Source organism: Schistocerca piceifrons, chromosome 2, assembly GCF_021461385.2.
Source record: "Schistocerca piceifrons isolate TAMUIC-IGC-003096 chromosome 2, iqSchPice1.1, whole genome shotgun sequence".
Lineage (NCBI taxonomy): Eukaryota > Metazoa > Arthropoda > Insecta > Orthoptera > Acrididae > Schistocerca > Schistocerca piceifrons.
Window position 1 is genome coordinate 1,103,747,992 of NC_060139.1, and position 24,407 is coordinate 1,103,772,398.

Sequence of the window (24,407 nt, forward strand, 5' to 3'; positions counted from 1 at the left end):
TGCTGAGGCACACGGTTTTCTTTCCTGTGGGTTCGTTTGCAACTAACAGGCACCACAGGCGTTACGACAGGTGTGAACAACAGTGCGTATAATCACAGCCCGTGAGAAGCATCTGGGACGCACAGTATGACGAAAAAAACAAAACACTGATACACGCCATCCATGGCAGTTACTCACGGGAAAAGTATACGAATTCGTTAACGAGTACAGTAAAACACATTTTTACTCCTTTACAGCGGAAATGCTGTCATGCTATAAAATTCTGAATGCAGGCCACCGTGTACAACACAAACTTCGCTTTAACGCAGTTTCAGTTTAGGAGTTGCAGCAAAATAAATGTAAACGTTTTAGTATAGGGACTAAAACAGCAAAACTACCCAAGGTTTGTTTATTATTTTGCAGAATAAAAACACGACTCACGGGAGAGATAGGGATGCAAATATGTAGAGGTAAATAATAACAGTATTGCGTTTTGTAGAAGGCTACGATTTTAGAAATCAAAATCGTACAAACAGCTTGCAAAGAGGTGTGTTGATGTTCTCTCCAAGCCGTTTGCGTCATCCGAACTGTAGTACTTCTCAGTTGCCATGCAATTGAATGTCTTGTTCGATGCAATACAGATGAATGAACTACAAAAAGTTTGAAAAACAAAGTATCAACTTTGAAAGTTTAACAGCTTTCTCATAATAAAAACATACGCCTCTCCCATAAGGTGACGTGCGGTTTATACTAAATGCTCTGTAATGGAATCACTTCTTGACTACCATCTTCGACGCCCTGAAACGTGTACATTAGTGCCTGAAATAAATATTCTTAATCAACAAATACGAGTAATTGAGTATGTTGGGTGGAAATGTGCAGAACTACAAAACGTGTATCTCTAACGTCGATCAGCTGGAGAATTTTGGAACACGTATTATGTTCGAGTATAATGACTTTTCTGAAGACTAGATATTTACTCTGTAGGAATCATCATGGGTTTCGAAAAAGACGATCGTGTGAAACCCAGCTCGCGCTATTCGTCCACGAGACTCAGAGGGCCATAGACACGCGTGCCCAGGTAGATGCCGTGTTTCTTGACTTCTGCAAGGCGTTTGATACAGTTCCCCACAGTCGTTTCATGAACAAAGTAAGAGCACATGGACTATCAGACCAATTGTGTGATTGGACTGAAGAGTTCCTAAATAACAGAACGCAGCATGTCATTCTCAATGGATAGAACTCTTCCGAAGTAAGAGTGATTTCAGGTGTGCCGCAGGGGAGTGTCGTAGGACCGTTGCTACTCACAATATACATAAATGACCTTGTGGATAGCATCGGAAGTTCACTGAGGCTTTTTGCGGATGATGCTGTGGTGTATCGAGAGGTTGTAACAATGGAAAATTGTACTGAAATGCAGGAGGCTCTGCAACGAATTGACGCATGGTAGTGGGAATGGCAACTGAATCTCAATGTAGAGAAGTGTAATGTGCTGCGAATACATAGAAAGAAAGATCCTTTATCATTTAGCTACAATATAGCAGGTCAGCAACTGGAAGCAGTTAATTACATAAATTAACTGGGAGTAGGCATTAGGAATGATTTTAAAATGGAATGACCATATAAAATTAATCGTCAGTAAAGCAGATGCCAGACTGAGATTCATAGGAAGAATCCTAAGGAAATGCAATCCGAAAACAAAGGAAGTAGGTTACAGTACGCTTGTTCGCCCACTGCTTGAATACTGCTCACCGGTGTGGGATCCGTACCAGATAGGGTTGATAGAAGAGAGAGAGAGAGAGAGAGAGAGAGAGATTCAACGGAGAGCAGCGCGCTTCGTTACAGGATCATTTAGTAATCGCGAAAGCGTTACGGAGATGATAGGAAAACTCCAGTGGAAGGCTCTGCAAGAGAGACGGTCAGCAGATCGGTACGGGCTTTTTCTTGAAGTTTCGAGAACTTACCTTCACCGAGGAGTCCAGCAGTAAATTGCTTCCTCTTACGTATATCTTGCGAAAAGACCATGAGGATAAAATCAGAGAGATTAGAGCCCACACAGAGGCATACCGACAATCTTTCTTTTCACGAACAATACGAGACTGGAATAGAAGGTAGAACCGATAGAGGTACTCAAAGTACCCTCTGCCACACACCGTTAGGTGGCTTGCGGAATATGGATGTAGATGTAGAATCTCTACATCTTGTACTCGAGCAATTTCTGCGGCCATCTGCAAGAGTTACGTAGAAATGAAAACTTTGACATTAATGCGGAAGGTCTAGAGGCAAGAAAATTATAAATACAAATTTTGATGATATTTATGTTGTACATATATCTCGAAGGGGTTGCTCGTAAATTTATGTTCGCCATTGAGTGGTCAAAAAAATCAATGAAACATTTTGTCTAGGTGAAAATAAAACAGGTTAAAGCTCTTTCTTCAGAGCCTCCTACGAGCCTCTGAAGGCAGTGCCACCTTCGAGACGTTCTCCGCCATTTTCTCCCGACGATAAAACGAAACGTCACTGGTACTTGGCAACAGCTACCGACTTCACTCCATAATATTCAAACAGCCTGGAATGTCTCACATTAACGCGAACAGAGAGTCTCCATAATTAAAGTTTCAGTTTCAAAACGCTCTAGAAAGAGAACCATTGCTCACAATGACGTAAAAATTCAAACAGCATATTACTGACACGGGGGAAACGTCACGGAAGAAAAAACAAAAAATTAACGAGAATTGAGAGGAACTTACCCCGGAATTGACATTATATATTGACTGTCCGTGTGTCTGTGTTATCAGAGACTCGTCAGAATACGCACACCGACAGGTGCGCAGTACGCGGCTGTTCCCAGTTTGTGATGGATGGCGCGGGCGCGCTGCTGGTAAAGCTGGTCTACAAGAACAGCCACTGAGCGCCACTAGCCACTAGCCCAGCAGTAGATCTGGACACTCATTAGAGCAATGTGTGACAAGCGTCTGTAGAGGTTCTTTGGAATTGCAACGCGGCAGAGGGAGGAAAGCGACTGATCGGACCTCCACCACATCGCTGGAGGGGTGCAGCGGTGCAGGGCAGTGCGCGGCTGCGACCAACATCTGCATTGCTGTCCGTACAAAAGTCAGCCACGTTCGGGAGGTGCTTCCTGCTGACCTGCCAGCAAGACAAACGTTGGCCGCGGAATTTCTTCCTCGCGTGGGACTGGACAATGAACGGCAACGACAAATTCTGTGGACAGACGAAGCCCATTTCCACCTCCGAGGACACTGCAGAATATGAACCTCCGAGGACACTGCAGAATATGAACGACTGAAAATCTGCACGCAACCGATGCAACTGCATTCTGCACTGGTGCGGACTGACGGCATCGTTTATCGTAGGGCTGTATTTCTTAGACAAGGTGAGTAAACACTATGAGAGTGTTGCGCACGAACGTTATTGAAACTCTTTCAGCAGCGCTCCCCTGCCCATTGCCCAGCCAGTGGAGCGGCTGTCGCAGAGGCATTACGCAAATCCTAGACTTATCGCCCGCCATCTGGCTACAGTCTGGCCGTCCGTGTCACCTGACCTTAACACGTGTGACTTCTCGGCTGTCGGGGTATCCGCAAGGTGTTGTGTTCAGTGCCTGAACTGAGGGCACACATTCTGAACGTTATGCTCGACACACTCCGAACATGCTGTTTCTCGATTTCAATCGGTGGCCTAGAACGGTTGCCGGCACGCCTTGCGCCTGCTTCGCGACAGTAAGAAATCCAAGTAATTTTGCTTTTTACGCGGTTTTTGTCCCGGAGGCAATTAAAAACCGATGTTATTTTGCTTGTCATGCGGTTTTTGGTCCCAGGACGTTTGAAACCAATGTCATTTTGCTTTTTAAACTGTTTTTCGCCCCAGGACAATTAGAAAACCAATTCTTGCCATCCGACGTGTTACGACCTCGTCGTGGTGGATGGACTTACCTAACTAACAGTGCCACAATTGTTGACTGCCCAGCCTGAACAGCACGGATGGTGTAATGTGCCACTCAAACCAAAAATGTTTTTGTTACTTTTTTTTGTTTCGCGGCGATTTCCGGTTCGTCAACAGTATTCTGTTCAAATTTGACTTCATTCTGAGCAGCGGTTCTCTTTCTACAGCATTTTGAAACCAGAAATGGTTCAAAGCCCCAGCCAATGTTACCGGGTCATCTGGCTCACGCTCTGAAATGTGGGCGACGGCAGTGTTTCTCCGCCCGGATTACACACTCGTCTGCGACAGAACAGAACTACGTGTACGCGCTTTGTTGGAGAGAGAAAGTTCGTTTCACTGCGGCGATGGCAATTATTGAACGTGTGACGTGAATGCGATGCCGTCACAGCGTCGACCTACCTCCTTGGACGTTCTGAGTTTGTCCGCGTTCAATACACGTACAGACTGCGGAAAGCACGACTTGTTGACTGGGGAAAGGATGAGAAGAGTGAGATGCGGTGAGAAGTGGAAGGGATATCGTCGTTGAGGGGACGGTAGGAGAAAATAGGGGAGAGACTGGAAAAATAGAGGACAGGCGGAGAGGGCACCTGTCTTCAACGGTCCAGCATTTCGCTGGGCTCTATCTTACGTCAAACAAACATGTGACCTCCGTGGCGCCCTCCTTTACATACGTTCAATGTGTGCGTCGCACACACTTTATTAGTATTCTAGGATGGATCGCACAAATGCTCTGGAAGCAAACTGGTCTGCAGACTGGCTGCACTTTCCCAGTACCGTACCGACGAGCCCAAGTCTGCTGTCTGCCTAACCTACGACGTGCCTATGTCATCATCATAACGTTACGATAACAGTTCTGACTCCTAGCAGACGGCCCTCCTACATACTCTGAGGATTTCAAAGATATTAGTTGAGCATTTCGGTTGTGCCTACATCAACTTCCTGGCTGGCTCTTAGGATTGTGAGCGCCACTGTATCCGCGTGCCGCACACCGTGAAGAATATTCCACAATCATTGTAGAATAACTATTTCATTACGGGCAACAAAATTTGGCAAATAAGAATATCTTAGAATGCCGAAAGTGTGAAATTTTCGTATTTATTGTAATTTGTTTGCAGCGCTGTTTTGCAGAGGACCTGGCAACATGCAGCCAGTCGTCTCGCCGCTGGGAGCAGTCCCTACACCCCAGCCACCGTAGTCTTCCCGCGAATTTCCTTTTCCCAGCTACGTACATAGACTTTAACAAGCACAAACTCGTGCGGTAACTGGGATTTCACAGTGAGACAGTACTTGACAGTAACTTATATCCTAAACAAAGTGAATATGAGTCAGTGAACGGCGAGATTTTTATTTATGCGAAAATTCCGCAGTTAGCGAGTGGCACGTGGTCTTATATTACCCTTCCATGCGACAGACCCACAATTTGTTATACACAGGCACTTGTACGAGATATGACAGCCCCACAAACTGTTATTCACAGGCACTTACTCGACTTATGTTATCATTCCATTTATAGCCCCACACACTGTTACACACACGCACTTGTACGAGTAATAATATCATTCCATTTGACAGCCCACAATTTGTCATACACAGACACTTATACGAATTATATTACCATTCCATTTGATAGCCCCAAAAACTGTTAGGCACAGACACTTGTACAATTTATAATACCATCCCATTTGATAACCCTACAAACTGTTACACACCGGCAGTTGTATGTATTATATTATCATTCCATTTGACAGACCCAGAAATTGTTATAAACAGACACTTGTATAAGTTTTATCATCACTCCATTTGATAGCCCCACAAACTGTTTTACATGGCACTTGTACGAGTAACTGCAGTTGTGGCTCACAAGTAGACCACACGGCTATGGGATTTTGTTATCTTTTTATAGTTATGGTACGTGAAGTCAAGAACTCAACTATCGATCCTCCTCTGTTAGATGCAAATCTCAATAATTTTCGAGAAAATCGACGTTGGAGATTTCTGAGGAACTGTAATTCACTAAGCTTGACGGGCTGTAAGGCTGACGCAGTAGCGACATAGAATACACTCCTGGAAATGGAAAAAAGAACACATTGACACCGGTGTGTCAGACCCACCATACTTGCTCCGGACACTGCGAGAGGGCTGTACAAGCAATGATCACACGCACGGCACAGCGGACACACCAGGAACCGCGGTGTTGGCCGTCGAATGGCGCTAGCTGCGCAGCATTTGTGCACCGCCGCCGTCAGTGTCAGCCAGTTTGCCGTGGCATACGGAGCTCCATCGCAGTCTTTAACACTGGTAGCATGCCGCGACAGCGTGGACGTGAACCGTATGTGCAGTTGACGGACTTTGAGCGAGGGCGTATAGTGGGCATGCGGGAGGCCGGGTGGAGGTACCGCCGAATTGCTCAACACGTGGGGCGTGAGGTCTCCACAGTACATCGATGTTGTCGCCAGTGGTCGGCGGAAGGTGCACGTGCCCGTCGACCTCGGACCGGACCGCAGCGACGCACGGATGCACGCCAAGACCGTAGGATCCTACGCAGTGTCGTAGGGGACCGCACCGCCACTTCCCAGCAAATTAGGGACACTGTTGCTCCTGGGGTATCGGCGAGGACCATTCGCAACCGTCTCCATGAAGCTGGGCTACGGTCCCGCACACCGTTAGGCCGTCTTCCGCTCACGCCCCAACATCGTGCAGCCCGCCTCCAGTGGTGTCGCGACAGGCGTGAATGGAGCGACGAATGGAGACGTGTCGTCTTCAGCGATGAGAGTCGCTTCTGCCTTGGTGCCAATGATGGTCGTATGTGTGTTTGGCGCCGTGCAGGTGAGCGCCAGAATCAGGACTGCATACGACCGAGGCACACAAGGCCAACACCCGGCATCATGGTGTGGGGAGCGATCTCCTACACTGGCCGTACACCACTGGTGATCGTCGAGGGGACACTGAATAGTGCACGGTACATCCAAACCGTCATCGAACCCATCGTTCTACCATTCCTAGACTGGCAAGGGAACTTGCTGTTCCAACAGGACAATGCACGTCCGCATGTATCCCGTGCCATCCAACGTGCTCTAGAAGGTGGAAGTGAACTACCCTGGCCAGCAAGATCTCCGGATCTGTCTCCCATTGAGCATGTTTGGGACTGGATGAAGCGTCGTCTCACGCGGTCTGCACGTCCAGCACGAACGCTGGTCCAACTGAGGCGCCAGGTGGAAATGGCATGGCAAGCCGTTCCACAGGACTACATCCAGCATCTCTACGATCGTCTCCATGGGAGAATAGCAGCCTGCATTGCTGCGAAAGGTGGATATACACTGTACTAGTGCCGACATTGTGCATGCTCTGTTGCCTGTGTCTATGTGCCTGTGGTTCTGTCAGTGTGATCATGTGATGTATCTGACCCCAGGAATGTGTCAATAAAGTTTCCCCTTCCTGGGACAATGAATTCACGGTGTTCTTATTTCAATTTCCAGGAGTGTATTAATGGAGTGCTCAAGGAATCGCTGGTTCTTCTTATTTTATTTTTTCTTCGTCTATGTTGAACACCTGCATCATTGAAATATAAGGTTCATGATATATACGCTATTTTACACATATCTATTCATAATTCTTTATGAAAAATCGATGTCTTCTTTTTTCTAATTACCCATCGGGCACACTGCAAATATAATTTTTGAACTGCGGATATTTCATAAAAGATCGTTAATAAATTTGTAAGGATTCTTAATTTTAACAATCTTTACTAACAATAGTTCATAAATTATGGATAATTACGAATTTATTTTGGCATTTTGTATAATATGCAATTAGGAGCAATAAGAGGCGTATTTTTCATAAAAAACTGATTAGGTATGCGTTAATTAGCATATATTTGACGAATTTTTTATTTAAATGATGTAGGTATTTGAACTAAACGATAATAATAAAACGAAAAAATTACCATTGCAAGCGTCGAGCTATGGATCCAGTGATTACGGAGCGACAATTCTCCGACGTTACGGAATGAGCTACGTCGACCGACATGAAGAATCGCCTCGGAAATGTTCCAAATCGATTTTCTCGAGAATTTTTGAGAGTTACATCTAGATCTACATCTAGAATTATACAGTAGTCTGCAAAGTATTGTGAGGTATTTGGGAGAGGGGATGTTCCACTGTACCAGATAATAGGGGTTCTTGTCGTTCCATTCACGTATGGAGCGCGGCATGATTGTTTGAATGTCTCTGTGTCTGCAGTTATTGTTCTAATCTTATCGTCACGATTCGTATGTGAACGATACGTAGAAGGTTGTAGTATATTCCTACAGTCATAATTTAAAATCGGTTCTCGAAAATTTGTTAATGAATTTTTTCGGAGTGAAGTTTGTAGGTGCAGTACTTGTTGATTTCCGAAAAGTATTTGAATCAGTCCCACACCTACGCTTATTGGGAAAAAATACGATCATTTGGGGTATCAAGTGAAATTTATAACTGAATTGCGCTGTTTTTGGTATGGAGGATGTAGCCTGTTATCTCGGATGGAGAGTCATTCTCAGATGTAGAAGTAACTTTAGGTGTGGCCCAGAAACGTGTGTTCGGACCCTTGCTGTCCATGTTGTGTACGAATGACATCGCAAACAACATTAACAGTAACCACAGAATTTTTGGAGATGATGCAGTTACCTATGATGAAGTACTGTCTGAAAGAAGCTGCATAAATATTCTCTCAAATCTTGGTAGGATTTCAAAGCGATACAAAGATTGGTAACTCGCTTTAAATGTTCGGTAATGTAAAATTGTTCACTTGACAATTACAAACCGAGAAAACTTAATATCCTATGACTGTTGGAAGCGGCCAATTCGTACGAATACGTCTACATAGGAGAATGTTTACAAATCGGGTTCTAGAATACTGTTCGAGCGTTTGAGCCTGTATCAAATAGGACTAACAGGGGATCCCGAACGTATACAGAGAAGAGCAGCACGAATGGTGACAGGTTTGTCTGATCCGTTGGTGAGCGTCAGAGGATGAACTGAACTAGAAGACTCTTTGAAGATTGACGTAACTTACGGTACCGTGAATACAAAAAATCATATTGCCGGGTGGTGGTGTCGTCAGAGGTTTTGTAGCAATAGCATAGTAGGACAGTACGTTACTCGTGTTGGTAAATGCGCAAAACGCGCGCCATCTGCGAGTAGGCGAGGCGCGTGGCCGCCTCCCGGCCGACGCACGTGTCAGCGCCGGCGCCGGCGCCGAGGGAGTGCGCTGGTGGGTACGGCAGGGTGGGGGAGCTGTCGTTAGCTGCTCCAGAGCAAGTTCTCACATCCGTCAACTGCACGAGAAGCTGTAAGTAGAACGTACTCGTTTTGCTGGTGGCATTCCTTCCCTCCAGCGCAAACAAATGTCGACAACAAAAGACACGCACTAACGGAGTGTGAGTGGAAACAACGCAGGCACCGCGTACGGGCGACACACGCGCCGCCGCCCCACGAACGCGTCTGCCCCCGCGCCCCCAGCCGGCACATCCAGTCCCGACGCCGCCGACGCCCGGAACGGCTCAGCCGACGTCGATGCGGCGTTGTACAACTTTGGTGACGTCACTTCCTGCTACTTGACGTTGAGGCCAGCCGTCACGGTTTCCACACGTACCGTCCCTTCCCTGCGTGTCACGCTTACACGTGCCCGACAGAACAGACAGCACTCATATATAAAGGGTGTACATTTTAAGTCGACTAACCAGAATAACTCGAAAAATAAGCTTCACACGAAAAAATGTGTAGGCTCCAAAGTTCATTATTTTCGAGAAGAACATCCGCTGGTGCTAAAATTAACCCGCTACTCCAGCCCACTAGGGATGCAGCGGGAGGCAACATTCAAATTTCAAATGGGAACCCCCATTTTTTATTGCAGAATCAGATTCTAAATAAAAAACTACGTACATTTTGTCTTAAACATTTGATTTGATTCTTGGTAGTTGGCGCTGTAATTCAAGAAAACCCATTTTCTCATTTTTGCGTGGAAAATGGTTACCGATACATAAAAAATACTTATTTACTGGCCGGCCGCTGTGTCCTAGCGGTTCTAGGCGCTTCAGTCTGGAACCGCGCGACTGCTACGGTCGCAGGTTCGAATTCTGTGTCGGGCATCGATGTGTGTGATGTACTTAAGTTAGTTAGGTTGAAGTAGTTCTAAGTTCTAGGGGAATGATGACCTCAGCCGTTAAGTCCCATAGTGTTCACAGCCATTTGAACCATTTTTTTCTTTCCTGGTCATGAGGCCACACAATTTTTAATTATCAAACAAATCATCTGACTAGCTAACTAACGAAACATCCTACCTACTAACGAGTGAACACATTAACTAAAGAACTAAGTGACCCACGAAAGTAATAAGGTCAGCCAGATCGCCTGGCCGTACCTCGCCAGATTTTTTCTTATGGGGTTATCTAAACGATATCGTTTATCAGGAAACGCCTAACACTCGCGAAAACATGATGCAAAGAATAAGAGGTGCTTGCGCTGCAATTAGACATGTTATCAAGATGTGTGCAGGGATTTACAAATGGTTCAAATGGCTCTGAGCACTATGGGACTTGACATCTGAGGTCATCAGTCCCCTAGACTTAGAACTAGTTAAGCCTAACTAACCTAAGGACATAACACACATCCATGGCCGAGGCAGGATTCGAATCTGCGACCGTAGCAGCCTACAACAGCTCGGCCACCGCGGCCGGCGCAGGGATTTATAGCACGAGTCAATAAATGCATCGAAGTTGTAGGCCATCACTTTGAACATTTGATTTCATAAAACGGTGAGATGCAAGGGATTTACGGACAACAAGCAGGCCGACATTGAGACGCGAGGGGACTCACTGGAAACAAGCACCCCGACGTTCATTTACTTGCAAGTATTTTTTCAGGACCACCAAATCTTAAACGAGAATACGTTGATCTTTAGTTGGGAGACACCATGCTGTATTGTCGTGCTCAGTCGAACAAAGTATTTGGTGGCTTTTACGTTCTACAGTGTTTCTAGGCACCAGCATGTTCATTCTCTCGAGAACGTGTTAGTATTGATACGATATGTTGCATTAAAATGGCGGGAAACGTCATATAAATAATTAAGGAATCCTCGTATTTAGCCGGCCGGGGTGGCCGAGCGGTTCTAGACGCTACAGTCTGCTGTGTGTGATGTCGTCAGGATAGTTAGGTTTAAGTAGTTCTAAGTTCTAGGGGACTGATGACCTCAGAAGTTAAGTCCCATAGTGCTCAGAGCTACTTGAACATTTTTGAACCTCGTATTTACTGCTAGTTATTTTCGTGTTACAGCTCGCCTGTTCTCAACGTACGCCAAGACAACTAAATTTTGAAAAAGCGTGTCGTTCTTGGTAGGATTTGTTATAGTTAAAAGGTTGGAATTAAACTGGCAGTTAATAACATATCGCCGATTAAAGCCTTCAGAAGACTGCAACATAAAATACAAGATCGCTCAAACCAGTACTTGAGCGTAGCATTGTTGGTAAATGCACCACTTTATTAAACAGTGGATAGTGGCCTGGTGATTTAGCCTGCCGCTGTACCCCATACTTTTACCCCTTCGCGTTTACTAAAAGGTTCTAGGACTTGCTCATTAAACTGACAATTATTTTTCGTAAAATCTGATGTTATGTATTATAAGTGCCCTGTCTGTTAGGACTGAGTCTGCTGGATTTTGTGAACTTCTATAAGCTGATGTCTCCGCTAACTGGACATAGAACTTTCTTTTCTGTCTCGTTACATGTTCACGAATATTGAAGTTTCGATTTATGTATATTATAGACAGACGACATGGGTAGCATGCTGACAGGGGGGGGGGGGGGATGTGTGTCACGGGAATTGCACGCGCGTACAGTTTCGTGAACCAACTGTGTGCTTTGCGAGCCATACAGAGCTGACAACTGCCGCTGGAGAGCACAGCGGCGTTAAGTAACCGGCTGCGTCCCGCGCGCCGTCCGCGCCGCGCCTCGCCTCGTGACGCGACGGATCTCCCGCCCCCGCCCCCGCCACCGCCCCCGCCCGCGACCACGTGCACGTGCACGTGGTGCCCTGCGGCGACGGCTTCGCGGAGTGTTTGGTCGCTCCTCTGCTGCGACCTCTTACCAACTGTCAAAAGTATGGCCGCGTTAGGAGTGGATGCACGGGAGGGAGGCTGTGCGGGCACACAGCACGTCGGGGCAAGACGACGTTCGGCCTAACATCCCCGTCACATGGACGCGACACCACCAGCTGTGTTTCGTGAAATGCTACGGAAGCGTTTCTAATTTCATCCCGGACATTGGCGTAAAGTCTCTTCCCTGGGAACTTTACCCGCTCTCCTGCCACGGTCGACTACATATTGGCGGATAAAATTTCTTGCAGCACCTCCGAGACGAGAACTAGCGAACACGTAGAAAACACTATAGTGCAAATTAACAATGAAGCTAGTGAACCGATTGATCAGTCAAAGGGTAGACGATCCAGAATGTCGTTTGCTGGATCTCGCGTGCTCAGAATATTCGCACCGAGAAAACTACCTAATGGAAGCAAGGCGGGTAGGGGCCTTAGACAACTTTCACGCGTTTAGCTCGTGCATAGAAAAGTCTAGAGGAGGCCTTTATCCAGCCTTCGATCTCACACAGCAGACGATGATCGTGACGCCATATCTCCTGACAAGCCAAAGTCTGGAACAGTGTGAACGTAAGCCGTGAGACGCTAGAGGGCTTGTAAGATTGACACGAAACTGTTAAGCATTAAGGTTGGGCAAGAATATGAGGAAAGCAGCTTACTGCTGTAACATGTGCTGGTGACTTAATTAGTAAGCGGTGAGTGATAATGCAAACTGTTTTAACTTTGTGAATGTTACTAGAACAGCTCTGCACGATACTGAAAGCTGGACTTATGCACTGGGAGGAATGAAGTGAGAGAACGTGTCTTTTGTAATAGAGTTGCAACAGGTAATTATCTTCTCCTGATACACAAGTAGACGTAAGAGGACCTGTTCTAGAATGCGACCTTTGTCATTTCTAATACGGTACGGCGTCCTCTGTCAGCAATATAAACACGGGTTCTTCCGCGACCCACAGGAGAACGGTATGGAGGCCGCTCTCGGACTTGGAACAGTCGTTACCCTCGGCACACCGCCACTGTCAACGAGACAGTTTGTAAGGAATAGTCATCCAGCTTACGTCGGCTGGACTTCATAGCTAGACACAGAATTAGCTGACGAGCTCTTAGTCTTGGAGCGACACTTGGAGTAGCGTTCCTGTATTTATTTATTCATTTGCTGTTTTCTTTTAGTTTGTTATCTATATAAAAGAATAGACTGAATGTTGCACATGAATTGGCACGAATAAAGCACGTAATATTTTAACACGATTACAAATCTCTTAGTAATAACTAAGCATTATTCTATTTAAGTGGGGGGGTCTACATAGAATAACTACATTAAAACGTCGTGAACCCATTCTTTGATTTCCATCCCGCTCCCTTGAGATGTACACCGAGTGGCGTACTTGGAAACACTTTCAGCTTGTCGCCCAGCCGCTGTCCAAGTGCCACAAGCAGGCCGCTCTACTTTCTCCCGTCAGCTGTTTCGACTGAGGTAAGATTCCCTGTCTTATGTAAGGTCTGCCTCTACCTCCCTCTCGGGACGCGAAAGTTTCGTGGTACTTTGCTGTAACTAAGTGACGTCTGAATAACATGTAAGCGACTTCGTTCCAAAACATTCGGTTAGCAGCCGGCCGTTGTGGCCGAGCGGTACTAGGCGCTCGAGTCCGGAACTGCGCTACTGCTACTGTCGCACGTTCGAATCCTGGTTCGGGCACGGATGTGTGTTACGTCCTTAGGTTAGTTAGGTTTAAGTAGTTGTAAGTCTAGGGGACTGATGACCTCAGATGTTTAAAGTCCCATAGTGCTTAGAGTCATTTGAACCATTCGGTTAGTAACGAGCCGACGGTGTAAGCTCAATATGAACACCTTTCAGAAAATCAAGCTGGGCGCACCTGAAACCCACAGTGCGTCTATTGCACTCGAATCGAATCCTCCGAAGGGTGACGAAGAAACGAATACACATCTCTTTATTTCGGCGAAACAGTTTATCGGTGAAGATGGCACGAACTTCCGACAGTGGCACCGTTCAGACCGCTACAAGAACTTACTTTCAAATCGATTTTTAATCCGTAATTGTTTAGTCGTGTGTGACAAGGAAGTAGTTACATTACTTAATTTCTCTCGCCCCGATACCTGCATGTCGCTGACTAGTGAGCTGTTTCGGCAGCCATTTTATGAGCCCGTGAGGAGTGCCGGTCCACGAGGAAACGGAACACTAACGAGGCGCCGCGCGTCGCCTTCACCGTCCCGAGTTACGTCAGCGAAAAGCGAGCGCAGAATCACAAAGCAGACAAACTTGTGTCAGACGACGCACGTTAGCGCAGCCTCACGCGCCGCCTCTCGCCGAAGGGAGCATTAATGATGCCACGATTTCTCCGGAACTGGGGCTGACGAGGCAGTGAACGATACTGCCAACTCACAGAGTACCGTCTGTAGCACAGCGAGCGAATACTGGGTGACGAAACCTGCGAGTGGTCCACTCGCGCTACAGGTGCAGCAGCGCGAGGCGGCGCTCGTGCTCACCTCCACACACTTCACGGAGGCTGTACAGCCCGCATTGCCAAAACTGTCTATAAGTACACTACCTCTTCCGAGATAACAGTCTCCGCCGTCCGCGAAGTGAAGAAGAATTTACGCGCGAGCGACGTTTCGCACGAGAAGTACCGCTGCACTCTGTGGGCGCCCCCGTGTTACTGGGGCGAGGGGCGGGCTGCCTGGCCGGTCGCCACGGGACGCCTGCCACCGCCGCCTCGTCAAAAGTATCGATCCGGCGACGAGCCGCGGCCCCCCTAAAGCCGTCGGCACACGGACCGTGCTGCCGAACCTTAACGTTGAGCGTGCCAAGTTCAACGTGCTGCTGAACGCTCAGGAACGACGCGACTTGTGCATGCGGTACGTGGGCCGCAACGTGGTATACGCTATCGCAACGCACTCCGGCGGCAGTTGAGGGATGTTTCTAGTTCGTAAAGATCACCGTTTACTCAACGGGCGCGCGTAAAATTCCCACGTCAGCTGTATTAAAACGCACATTTCCTCCATCGTCCACGAAAAGGAAAGTACCATATCCAATCAATAAGCACACAGGGTTATAAAAGTTCCATTACAAACAGCGCGGGACAAATTTCGAATACTTCTCCGCATACGATAAACATTATTTCATCATGCCCACATTTTAGTAAAACCCCAAGGTCAGGCTTACTTGATCACTGTTCCTACCCAGTAGCATAATCTTTGCAAGATGTGAATTGTTGTTGTTATGGTCTTCAGTCCTGAGACTGGTTTGATGCAGCTCTCCATGCTACTCTATCCTGTGCAAGCTTCTTCATCTCCCAGTACCTACTGCAACCTACATCCTTCTGAATCTGCTTAGTGTATTCATCTCTTGGTCTCCCTCTACGATTTTTACCCTCCATGCTGCCCTCCAATACTAAATTGGTGATCCCTTGATGCCTCAGAACATGTCCTACCAACCGATCCCTTCTTCTTGTCAAGTTGTGCCACAAACTCCTCTTCTCCCCAATCCTGTTTAATACTTCATTAGTTACGTGATCTACCCATCTAACCTTTAGCATTCTTCTGTAGCACCACATTTCGAAGGCTTCTATTCTCTTCTTGTCCAAACTATTTATCGTCCATGTTTCACTTCCATACATGGCTACACTCCATATAAATACTTTCAGAAACGGCTTCCTGACATTTAAATATATACTCGATGTTAACAAATTTTTCTTCTTTAGAAACGCTTTCCTTGCCATTGCTAGTCTACATTTTATATCCTCTCTACTTCGACCATCACCAGTTATTTTGCTGCCCAAATACCTAAACTCCTTTACTACTTTAAGTGTTTCATTTCCTAATGTAATTCCCTCAGCATCGCCAGACTTAATTCGATTACATTTCATTATCCTCGTTTTGCTTTTGTTGATGTTCGTCTTATATCCACCATTCAAGACACTGTCCATTCCGTTCAACTGCTCTTCCAAGTCCTTTGCTGTCTCTGACAGAATTACAATGTCATCGGCGAACCTCAAAGTTTTTATTTCTTCTCCATGGATTTTAATACCTACTCCGAATTTTTCATGTGAATTAAGAAGCGTAAAAGAAAAAGGAGCAAAATAGCTTTATACAAGTAGCGCAAGCTGTCCTGTAGATTAAGCCAATCGAACAAAGTCACCCTCCAAAAAAAGGTGAACTTATATTTACGTAACATCAAATATTATAGCATATACTTCTATTAAACTAAAAATAAAGTATCAGAACTAAATAAAAACGCGAATGTTAGGAAAAAAAATTGGGAGTAATAAGACGCGAACCACCGCCCCAACAAAGACAGAGACGCTACTCATTACGCTAAACCAACAACAGGCTCGTACTCGTTAAAAGTATTGTTTTACCCGTTGCTAAAAACGTTAATCGTAGATAATTATGTTACTAATTGAAATTTAATTATAACAAGTTGTATCAAGAACAATGCGTTTTGGGTGGATCTTCAGTGTGTCGCTGCCTTCAAATAGCCTACTCTCATAATAAGCAGGTTACAATAATTCTTTTGCCACGAATATGATGTTTCTCATAATTTTATTGGAACGAATCACAGAACTAACAACGGGTTTTCCAGTGATTCTCAATTTGCTGGTGCTCAGAAACGGCATATATACACATAGGCTTGAAATGAACGCCAATATGGCGCCTCACAACTCTGTACTGAAGGAAGACGGCGTGCGTGTGACGTAGGCGGCGTTGTGCCATCTCATTGGTCAACGCTCAGACGCACGTTCAGAATATCTGACGTGCCAGATATTCGGAAAGACTCCCGAACGTGCTATCCCACGCTATGAAGTAAGAAACTGGGCACGCTCGACGCTGAACGTTCGGATGCACGGTCGGTGTGCCGACGGCTTAGCCCCTCGCACTGACCACACACCTCCTAGGAGCGGCAGCGAGGGCGCGCCACACTCAAACTCGGTTGCTGTACGCCGTCGCCTAGCTTTCCCCCTTCCGCACAGCTCGCCGACAAATCCCCACATTACGGCCTTACCGAGTGCGCACACACGCGAGTAACTGTCACAGTTCGAGTATAATAGCCGCAACCTCCAGCTGACTAAAGTAGCGTCGTTACAGTTCCGCCAGCAGACGACAACTCGCACTGTACCGCCCCTCGGCACGTCAGCCGGTGCCGTCCGAGGCCTCTGCTGCGCGCACGACTTACATCCACTCGGGCTTCCGTCTCGCTGTACGTTTCAGCTGCACGGCCCTTCCTAGAGAGGACGTGTTATATCACACGATTCTTTCTTTTAGTCGGGTTGAATCGTAAACTCCGCAGAGTTTAGTTATCCGACCTACGTCTCTAATCGCCAGCACATTTCGAAACATTCAAATCTCTTCTCGTCGAGCTGTGTACTGTCCAGACTGGAGTCGGGCGGCCTCCGTGGCGACGCGCCGGCAGGACGGCGCTCGGCCACACACTGCGGCCACCAGCTCGGTCCTCGGCTCCCCCGCACATCCACCGGCCGGGCTACCGGAGACCCGCAGGCCGGCTCACACCACGCCCTGTGGCAGCCTTCCCGTCCAGTCGGGCCGTGCGGACGAGTCGACTCACGCTGCCAAACTATTTCTCATTCCACTTTCTAACCCGTGAAATAACTTCACGTACCCTCTCATTTCGTTTTCTTTTCTTCTTCTGTGCAATTCCACTTCTTTGTCAGGCAGTTTATTTTCAGAAAACGCTTCTGAACACATACATTTTGCTGCCCGGGGAACGACAACCCGCCTGCTGTTCCCACTGTCTCATTCACTGACGTCATTCCCTCACAATAACTCGCTCTATCATCCTCGTTTCACTTTTGTTCGTGCTCATCTTATAATGTAAATTTTTAACACACTACCCATTTCTTCTAATAGATCATCTCAGTCTTTCGCTCACTGTGACAGAATTACAAGCTAATCGGCACCTTAGATTAATTTCTAATCGCCTTTGTGAAACTGACGGTAAGATTTTTCGTGTGATTTCTGAGCTTTCCTCCCCGTTTTCGTGCATAATAGACACCTGAGCACGTTGCCTTCTTCAGGACCTCCGACCTCTGGTCTTCCGTCTGGCTCAAGTTGACTCGACCACGTCACGTAAGAGCACAGATGGCAGCCGAGAACGTAACAGCTCTGAGTTGCGACGGGGGAACAGCCGACGCGCCCGGACGCCGTTGCTCCGCTTTTACGTTGCCATCCGACAGTACGATCGGCTCGCCCGTAGAGTCCGCCACTACACTAGTACTGTGTAGGTGCTCCCAGTGCCTCTTCCGTGGAGGTTCGAGTCCTCCCTCGGGCATGGGTGTGTGTGTGTGTGTGTGTGTGTGTGTGTGTGTGTGTGTGTGTGTGTTGTATCTACCGTAAGTTAGTTTAAGTTAGATTAACTAGTGTGTAACCTTAGAGACCGATGACCTAAGCAGTTTGGTCCCATAACACCTTACCACAAATTTACGATTTTTTAGTGCCTGTTCCTGGTCACACCGCCTGCTAGCTGCAGACTACACGCCTACACCCTACCGACAACGAATTAAGAGGCTGTCGTAGACCTGACGGTCAGTCGACGTCGACTTGAGATGATCTGTCGAATAATGTATTGAACGTGGATCTCGATCACATTGTTCACTGTTCCGCAGAGCTGGCAGTCGATACGTGCAACAGTAGCAGTCAGTAAGGAAACCTGTAAGACGGGGGCCGCTTAATGTAAAGTGCACGCCTCTGAGGTCAAAATGCGAGGTCGTCCTCCACGAGAGAGCTCCAGATACCGAAGACTCGTTCCACGGGAGGTCCGAATTCTCTACAGCGTCGAGGGGTCTTAGTTTCTTATGATGGCAGCTGCAACAGTGGAATCGCCTGCTTGTGCACATCCTATCCGTCTTCTTCTACCACAACTTTGTGACAAGTACTTTGTACAGTAGTCGGCAAATTCCGCATATTAAAGAGTCAACGTCACCGCCATCCAAATACCCTGAATATCCAACGAAAGACGTACGTTAAAGACTGACATTACAGGTGACTGGATAAAATTCACGACACAAATTGTACGAGTAATACGTATACGACTTAACGCCTGTGTCATAAAATAACGCTAATCGTGGTAATAAATTAGAGTAAGCAATTTGCAGAAAATGAGGGAAAGTCTTGTACCGAAACAATGCCCCGATGGCGACAAATACGTAAAGATAGATCCGCAGTTGAGCGTTGGCGGCTTTGGGAACACGCTTCTTGCTTTCCTGGCGCTGCACGAGTGGTGGAGGGCCGGCGCAGCCCCCACTCCCAGCACGCCTTGCCCAGCCCACGGCACCCAGCACTTTAAGCCTCCGGCTCTTACATACTTGCCCGTGGCAAGACTACGTCCTGGTCTATCAGACAAAGCTTCGTCATAGTTCGTGTAAATGATTAGCAACGACTAAATAGGAGACGGAAGCATTAAACCTGACCCAAAATTAAACCCTATTAGGCAGTAGTCCTGTTTATTGTTATCAGTGTTTATTTGTATCCACAACGCGTTTCAGTGGTTTAGACATACATCATCAGGTCGATTTTTATGTCTTAACATGATATGTGTCTGTGTTGCGTTACGACTCTGGGGTAACCTGTGGCACCGTGTAGTGGAGAAATAAAACGTTGTTTCAGAACATGGCTCTGCCGGCCGCGGTGGTCTCGCGGTTAAGGCGCTCAGTCCGGAACCGCGCGACTGCTACGGTCGCAGGTTCGAATCCTGCCTCGGGCATGGATGTGTGTGATGTCCTTAGGTTAGTTAGGTTTAACTAGTTCTAAGTTCTAGGGGACTGATGACCACAGAAGTTAAGTCCCATAGTGCTCAGAGCCATTTGAATTTGAGAACATGGCTCTGTGGAGTTCTTTCAGTAAACACTATACTTAAATGTAAATGTGAAAATAAAACAACTAAAATAGAATTCCTCCAGTGGTCACACGCTCCTGTCTCCGTCGTAATACATCACATACAAACTCTCACACATTCTAAACAAAGATGGTGAGTATAAACTACTAGGTCCAAAGAACATATAGCAAAAACAGAAGCACTGTTTCAAAGTTCAAATAAAATATGTTGTTGTTGTGGTCTTCAGTCCTGAGACTGCTTTGATGCAGCTCTCCATGCTACTCTATCCTGTACAAGCTTTTTCATCTCCCAGTACCTACTGCAACCTACATCCTTCCTGCACCATATTAAGCATCATCTGAATCATACTGATGTTCTGTTCTTCTCTTGGTCCCCCTTCTTTTCTGTCTGGCTTCTTTTGTGGATTTTAAATCAGCAATATCTGCTTTGAGGATTCTCTCTTTATCTATTTGCACCAAGGATTCTGCAGTATTTCCACTAGATTTTATGCCCAATACTCCAAAACATCCCGTTTTCTAATTACACAATCATTGAAGCATAATATAGCATCATAAACACCAAATTTGAGGGTTGTAAGCTGAACAAAGACAGTTTTCGGTAGCCGGTTCCAAATGACAGAATTCACACATTCATTTAAATTTTGGGTTTCCCATGAAGACATTTCTTCAACAAGGTATCTTTACAAAGGTCTCTAAATATGGGTTCATTACTGATGCAGGTAAAGAATGTTTGTGGTCATATCTGGCACTTCTCCTGTACTTGCACCAAGTGTCAGGGTCATTCGGGCCAAGACCGTGCACTGGATTTTCATCTGTGGAAAGCTTATGGAAAAAGATAGCCCGTACAGCTTTTTTCGTGTTTTCTAAATTCCCTTCACTTCTTATGACCCAGCCATAATAATTCTGTAATCTATTTCAAAATTTTTCAGGCAGCCTTTCCCACCTATATTCTCACCATATTCCAATACTATTTTAGAATTTTCTTTCAATAATCTTCTCAACCTGGGCCCCATTCTCTTTTGGACATGCCCAATACACTCTAATTTAGAAAATGTGACATTAGGACCATAGGGTAGTTCAGCACATACCTGGTCATAAGCCTTGCTGTCACCGTCCCCTAAATACGAGTATTGTGTGTATCTGACACATATGTTTGCCACTGAACGATTAAAAATCCTGAGAACTCCTGCTACTTCCATCCCACAACTTGGACCAGTATAATTCATCTCACAGTTATGTTCATGCTCTTTCTCAGTTCCACTGCCACAAGTTTTACATACTTGCTTAGAATCTCAACATCAGTTAACTTGCCGGTATGAAATGATGTAGCTGTCACGACACCATTTAGTGAAGCGTGTCCACGTTTTACTAGCTGCCATCAAATCGTGCACAAATATCACAACTTTCATTGTCATCCCTTTCATTGAGTGCTTCTTCAGCTGCTTCCTTCATTGAGATGTTACAAATTTCAGCAACAGCAGTACCAATAACATCACTGTAAGTCACAAATTTTGCAGGAGGATTTGGAATGTCAAGTAATGCACATAAGAGTTTTCCTGCCTCCATCCCTTTGCCAATAGATCTGAAACCATAAACAAGCCTTATGTTGTTCTCATATAAATTATTATTTGCCATTTTTGATGTCACTGTTGTAGCAACTGCACCACATTTTGTACAGCTCCATGTCAGGTTTGACACAATCCCTTTACGAAGACGCTGATTCTCAACCAAAGATACGTCAATGGTTCAAATGGCTCTGAGCACTATGGGACTCAACTGCTGTGGTCATCATTCCCCTAGAACTTAGAACTACTTAAACCTAACCAACCTAAGGACATCACACACACCCATGCCCGAGGCAGGATTCGAACCTGCGACCGTAGCAGCAGCGCGGCTCCGGACTGGAGCGGCTAGAACCGCACGGCCACCGCGGCCGGCAAAGACACGTCACCACCACATATTCTGCACACAGTATTTTTGGAAATTTCCAAACGAATGTTCATCTCCACAAGCTGACTGGGAGGAAATGCCTTGAAGACACTGCAGTTTCTTTCTTGAGTGCTGATTTCCTTTATGTCTAACGTTCTTGGATCCTTTGACCCACTAACCTCATTTACCTTTACGTATTTATTTGCTCTGAATTTTAATTTAGGCGAGAATTTCTTTATTCGCGGAATTTTTATCAAAACACGCGGAACCAAAGAAAATACAAATCAACACGTACTTCCCTCACAACAAACTTCACTAAGTACAACCATTAACGCTCGAAAACAATAACAAAGGCGATCGGAAAAACGAGTATCGATAGTAGATACAGGGTAGGAAACACTGAAGCGATAAAACAACAGAAGTATGAAATAATATACACAGAGTAAAAGAATGCTGTGCATTATCTTTGCATGGCGCGAAAAGGAAGGCGTGGCATTTAAATGCCAGATTGCACAGAGCGTCAGGAAAACCATCATCTCTCACGAAAAAATTGTCGTATTTCTATAAAACTGAAACTGTTTTACGCAGGAAAGACCAGGCATTTCAACTATGCTAAAATCTAAAAATCGAATTTTTGAAGCCCACTTGCCTTCCGTCTCCCCTTAAACCAGAAAGGTTTGATCTATTTGCTAGGCTGTATGTTTGTTCGTAGAGTATATTGTTGAATTTGAAAGAGCTGTTTGAGAGTGAGTTCCAACCGGTCCACTAGTTCGGCAGTCTGAACGGAAGGGATTTTTTTTTTTTTTTTATTGGTTCAAAAGAAAATCAGTAAGCGAAATGAGGCGAGCGTGACTCCATCATCATAAACTTTTAAGTTTTTGACATGTGTAAATACTGCTGTGTTTCTAAGTGTCCTATTATCACTGAATGTGCATGTTTCTTTAAACACTTTGAAGAGAATTTTGTTGAGTTTCAAGAGTGAAACCAAGTCTATGGTGAATAACTGTATATCAAGTTTTCATTTCAGTAAAAAAAAAAAGACTTGTCTTCTGTTACGGAGTGTGCATTCCTGCACATTGTGGGAGCCCCTGACATATGAGTGCGCCCCTGACATCTGCATTCGTGACCAATTGCGTTTTTCACCCTTTGTTTCATTTCAGAAACTTGAGATCGCAGAGTTAGATGGGTCATCCTTTACATTCTAGTGTTAGAACACTAGATGACCAAAAACCATTTGCCAAATATGTATTTGGTCTTTTACCAAGTTACAATAATATTCGACGGTCTCGAACTAGATGATAGTTTCAAAATTCAAACTCTGTATTTACTAAGAAAAAATTCAAAATATATTGTTGCTTTACGCAACCAGTAGTCGCATTTCGAATAGAAATGTTGACCATGACTGAAGAAGGGACAACATAAAAACGAATGTTATGGAATCCACAGTGATTTCACGTGGCAAACAGAGAGAGTGAAAGATATATGTGTTATAATTAAAAGTGCGTGGACTGTCTATAATTCCATTTACGAAGTTCTCATTTTCGATGAATACTTGGGATCGGGTCAGATGATCGGAGACTGCAGCTTTCCGCCATGACCTGTTGGAGAGCTCGCCCCTGCGTATAGGGAGAAGGTGTTTCACTTGGCCCGACGACCACCACACGCCCGCACCTCCGCCTAATTCCTGTCGTCCACATCCCTCCAACACGCCCAACTTTGCTACCTTTGTCCTTCTACTCGCTTGTATCATCATCATCATTATCATCATCATTTAAGACTCATTATGCCTTTCAGCGTTCAGTCTGGAGCATAGCCCCCTTATAAAATTCCTCCACGATCCCCTATTCAGTGCTAACATTGGTGCCTCTTCTGATGTTAAACCTATATACTTCAAAATCATTCTTAACCGAATCCAGGTACCTTCTCCTTGGTCTGCCCCGACTCCTCCTACCCTCTACTGCTGAATCCATGAGTCTCTTGGGTAACCTTGCTTCTCCTTTGCGTGTAACATGACCCCACCATCTAAGCCTGTTCGCCCAGACTGCTACATCTATAGGGTTCATTCCCAGAATTCTTTGATTTCCTCATTGTGAACACCCTCCTGCCATTGTTCCCATCTACTAGTACCTGCAATCATCCTAGCTACTTTCATATTCGTAACCTCAACCTTGTTGATAGGGTAACCTGAATCCACCCAGCTTTCGCTCCCATACAACAAAGTTGGTCGAAAGATTGAACGGTGCACAGATAACTTAGTCTTGGTACTGACTTCCTTCTTGCAGAATAGAGTAGATCGTAGCTGAGCGCTCACTGCATTAGCTTTGCTACACCTCACTTCCAGTTCTTTCACTATGTTGCCATCCTGTGAGAATATGCATCCTAAGTACTTGAAACCGTCCACCTGTTCTAACTTTGTTCCTCCTATTTGGCACTCAATCCGTTTATATTTCTTTCCCACTGACGTTACTTTCGTTTTGGAGATGCTAATCTTCGCACCACAGTCCTTACATTTCTGATCTAGTTCTGAGATATTACTTTGCAAACTTT

The 24,407-nt window shown here is 45.8% G+C and overlaps 1 protein-coding gene across 1 annotated transcript in view; it reads right to left on the reverse strand.

The window, feature by feature from the left end:
* The window catches only part of LOC124777979 (caskin-2), a 1,020,751-nt gene that overhangs the window by 951,727 nt on the left and 44,617 nt on the right, over window positions 1–24,407 (reverse strand). The window lies entirely within an intron of this gene.